Source organism: Elephantulus edwardii, unplaced genomic scaffold, assembly GCF_000299155.1.
Source record: "Elephantulus edwardii isolate Elephantulus edwardi_28Jun2011 unplaced genomic scaffold, EleEdw1.0 scaffold00350, whole genome shotgun sequence".
In the NCBI taxonomy this organism is placed as follows: Eukaryota; Metazoa; Chordata; class Mammalia; order Macroscelidea; family Macroscelididae; genus Elephantulus; species Elephantulus edwardii.
This window is the reverse complement of record NW_006400100.1, coordinates 1,650,504-1,655,208: the sequence shown is the minus strand read 5'-3', so window position 1 is coordinate 1,655,208 and position 4,705 is coordinate 1,650,504. Positions and strand designations below refer to the sequence as shown.

Below are 4,705 nucleotides of genomic sequence, written 5' to 3'. Positions count from 1 at the left end.
CCTGTCCAAGGAAACCCAAACCTGCAGATGGTGGGCATGCATCCCATCCCCCACCTCCTACGCAGGCAACCAGCAGGGGGCGCGCCCCCCACCCTGCCACACGGGTGCTCGGCGTTTGCGCAGCCCCTCTTGTGCAGGCGGCTGGCGCGCGCCTGCTTCCCCCACAGCCGCCATCCTTGCTCCAAGAATTCTCTCCAGAACAAGTCCACCTTGTGGCAGTGTGGTGGCTTCACTGTACCAGTCTTGAGGAGGGCCAAGTGGCCAGCATCCATCCTGGGTGAGGGAATCCATTCATTCCAGCTGTGGAAGCCTCATGGAGCTGCAGTGGCTGTGCAGTGTGGCGTGGGCTCTGCGGGGGTGGGGGGGTGGGGAGCCACGAGACTCACCCATTTCTCCTTGGGAATCCTTGAATTCCAGTTGTTGAGCCTCGATCTTCACTGAGGGCCAGTCATCAACTGTTTACGTGTTCAATTATCAATAAGCCAAAGTCTGTGGAAGGCCATAATAGCCCTGGTTTAAGTGGTTCGCTGCTCTTGCAGCTCACCACGCTGTCTCTGCCTCTGCTGCCATCTTGGATCTACCTTCTGATAGTTCTTTATGTTGAACAATGTCTGTTGGTATCCTATTGATTTCTGGGGCCTTATGTTTTAGTGCACCTTGAACATCTTCCTTCATTACCAATGGTACCTTCAGTACCATTACTCTTCATCTTACAGTACTTATCAGCCAATCAACTTACACTTGATAGTTAACAAACTAAAAATGGTACAATTTACACCCACCTTTTGAGTAAATAAAAAAAAAATACCCTCTAGAATCCAACTTCTCCATGCTGGAGACTCCCCATCAGGCAGGACCCAAAGAGTCAATAGCAGCAAATTTTTTTTTATATGAAGTGACTCTATCTGTTCCCTCCATTCTGTTTTGAAACTTTCTGGCTCATTCAAGATTTTGTCCATAGTATCCTTCAACATTGCAACTTGAGGTTGGGATTCATTTTCTGTTCTTTTAGCTTGAGAAATGTCAATTGTGGTCTTTATTCTTATTCTACAATTCCAGTTCTCTGAACATTCCATTATACTACCTTGATTGTCTTCTTGAGCTGTTCTTTGAAGTCTTTTATTTTGCTCTTTTACTTCAACAACTCTCCCTTTGTTTTATTTCAGCAGTTTCCCCCTTTGTAGTCCAGGATAGAACTTGAAAGGATCTTTTAAAGTATGAATTAAATACCATCTTTTTCTGGTGTTCACTCTAGTCATAGTATATCATGAAATTATTCCAAGTGACCAGTGTCAGTCCATCTCATCTCAATAATCTCATGATTGTGGGCTCCCCTAATTTTTGTTGTTACGTGCTTTTGAGACATGTGTTACTCATAGAGACTTTATGCACAATAGCTATGAATCCTGCATATCCTGAGCCAGTCTCACCAACCCTGACACACCTGCCTCCACTGCACCAATCATTGTCTCAATACACTTCATCAGATCTTCCTCTCTTGGGCGGTCCCTCCAACCTTCCAAGCATGATGTCCTTCTCCAGAGACCAGTCCTTCTAGCCAATATGTCCAAAGTACATGAGGCATATCTTTAAAACATTGTCTCCAAAGTACAGCTTAGCTTCACTCTCTCCAGTACAAAACTCTATGTTCTCTTGTCAGTCCATGATATATTCAGTATTGTCGTCCAGCACCACAACTCATAGACATGGATCCTTCTGTCATTGTTCAGTTCATCATTGCTCTTTAGCTTTCTGAAGAGGTTTCTGACAGCAGATTTTTTTGTGTCATTTTTAATGAAAGTTTACAGAGACTTTGGAATTCCAATCATTGATTGTTGCACACCTTTCCTCCATGCCCACACTTCCTGACTCACTTTGCTTCTCTCTGAAAAGTAAGAAAACATACATTAATTGTTATACAATCTCCCTCCCCATAGTCCATGCCACTACGCAACTTTCATTGTGGACTCTTGTCATGACAATAATACCTAATCATGTATGCCTCCTTAGCAGTTCTTACCCTCATCTGTTTCAATGCCATGTTCATTATTTAACCCCTCTTTTCTTAGTTTCCCCCAAGCCCAATGTCAGGGCCGCTTTACAACAGTCATATTATGCAGTATTTGTGTTTTTGTAACTGAGATATTTCAGCATAATGTCCCCAGGGTCACCCATTTTGTATATTTCATGAGTTCCTTGTATTTCAGTGCTGCATAGTATTCCATTTTGTGAATATACCTCAGATTCTCTAACCATTCTTTTGTTGATGGACACTTTGGTTGTTTCCAACTCCTTGCTATTGTGAACAAAGATGCAATAAACATGGGTGTGATGGCTGTGCATATATCTGCTTGCATGGCAGTTCTGTTTTCCTTAGGTTATATTCTCAGTAGTGGAATTGCTGGGTAAAATGGCATTTTTTTCATTTTTTAAAATTTATTATTAATTTAAATGAAAATTTCAGAGATTTTGGATTTACATTCATTCATTAGTGCACTTTTCTGCCCTCCCATCCTTTCCCCCTAGTGCACTACCCTCTTGGAAAACGAAAAGAAAAATTCTTTCATTGTTTTACAATCCCTCCCACCAGGTTGAGTCCACCGTGCAGCCTTCGCTCCGGACTCCTGCCATGACAAAAATACCTAATCACATATCCCTTTTAAACAGTTTTCTCCCTCATCTGTTTCAATGCAGTATATATTATTGAACCCATCATTCTCAATCTACCCCAACCCCGATGTCAGTCCTGTTTTACAACAGTGTCACCATGCAGTATTTGTCCTTTTGTGACTGAGATACTTCACTTAGCATAATGTCCTCCAGGGTCACCCATTTTGAATAATATTGCATTAGTTCCTTGTTTTTTATTGCAGCATAGTATTCTGTTGTGTGAATATACCACAGCTTCTTTATCCATTCCTTTGTTGATACGCCCTTAGGTTGTTTCCAACTCCTTGCTATTGTGAAAAAAGCCACTATAAACATGGGTGTGCATATATCTGCTTGGGTGTCGGTTATGGTCTCTTTGGGGTATATTCCTAGTAGTGGAATTGCTGGGTTAAATGGTATCTCTATTTGCAACTTTTTGAGAAAGCTCCATACCACCTTTCACAGTGGTTGCACCATTTTACACTCCCACCAACATTGAATAAGGGTTCCAGTTTCTCCACAACCTTACCAGCATTTGTTGCTTGCTGTGCTCTTAAATTCTGTTATTCTGACTGGGGTGAGATATCTCATAGTTATTTTGATTTGCATCTCTCTTAGAGCTAGGGATTTTGAACATTTCTTCATGTGCTTGTTGGCCATCTGTATATCTTCTTTGGGGAAGTGTCTGTTCATATTCTGTGCCCATTTTTCTATTGGATTATTTACCTTTATCTTGTTGTGATGCTCAAGAATTTTATAAATTTTAGACATTATCTTACATGTCATTACCAAATATTTTTTCTCATTCTGAGAGCAGATTTGAAAGTTCTCTTTCGTTTCCGCAAGGAAACTTGTGTCACATGCATAACACACACTTGTTGATGAGTCGTCTTGCAATTCTGATGCCATATTCCCTCTGACAAATTCTAGCCTCCCAAATGATCTGTTTTGTGAATTGGTTGTAAAGACCTTGGAGAAAGAACATCATGATTGAAAATGTGATGGTTCGGTTTAGCAGGGGAAGACCCTAAACAAGATGGATTAAGAAGGTGCCTGTTTCAACGGGGTCGAGTATTTTAGAGATAATGAGAATGTCACAGGACAAGTCCAGGTTCAGAGCTTTTGGTATATAGGGTCGTTATGAGTCAAAGTTGAGTTGACATAACAGTTTAGCAACCTTTGCCTCCCCACAAGTGGACCCAGAGGGTGGTGAAGAGTGGGTGTGGGCTGGTGCTTCTAGCAGCCAATCTGGGCCTTGTTCTCATTCTAGCCCCGCCCTCCTGCAGGCTCTGATTGGGCACGCAGCGGCTTCCGGAAGTGCTTGGCTGCTGGGCTGGATGTGAGTGCATGTGGTCGGCTCTGGCCCTGGGACTGGGTCTCTAACCATCACTTCTCTATACCCGCTGGATCGCTGGATCGGTGGTGGGTAAGTCGGCTCCCTATCGTGCCCTTGCCTTCCCCTCTCCTCTGTGCCCTCTGGGTCCAGGAAACGGCGGTTGTTCAGGTCACTCTGGCCCAGGATAGGACAGGGTTCAGATCTCTTGTTCATAATGGTCACTATGAGTCCTACTGGACTTGTTGTCAACCAGAAACAACCACGTTTATTTAAAGCTGTATATCTCTCTAAACTAATATCTCTGATGGCCTAGTGGCTTGAAGCTGCAGTGCCGTCACAAAGACACAAGGTTCAAATGCTCCAGATGTCCCAGCAGAGAAGGATATGAAATCTTCCTTGTGATTTACCAGCTCTGAAAACCTGCTGGAGGGTCAGCTATGGGTGCATTCTGACACCTAGGCACACAACAGCAGTCCCTCTAAACAAAGCTTTCATTGAACTCACAAATTTTGATACTTTTCAATTTTATTTGTACTTTTTTATTTGTTTTTTTTTGAGCCTGCATCATAAGTGTTAATAATTTCTATATATTAGAATATATTTTCCCAAAGAAAGGTGACCCGACAGAATGTGGAAACTACAGAACAATCTCACTGATTTCACATGCAAGCAAGATTTTACTGAAGATTATCCAAAAATGACTGGAACAGCACATCAACA

The 4,705-nt window shown here is 42.5% G+C and overlaps 1 pseudogene; it reads right to left on the bottom strand.

Moving 5' to 3' along the window:
* Positions 1–174, bottom strand: part of LOC102862259 — a 17,369-nt pseudogene extending 17,195 nt beyond the window's left edge.
* Positions 175–4,705: the final 4,531 nt, after the last annotated feature.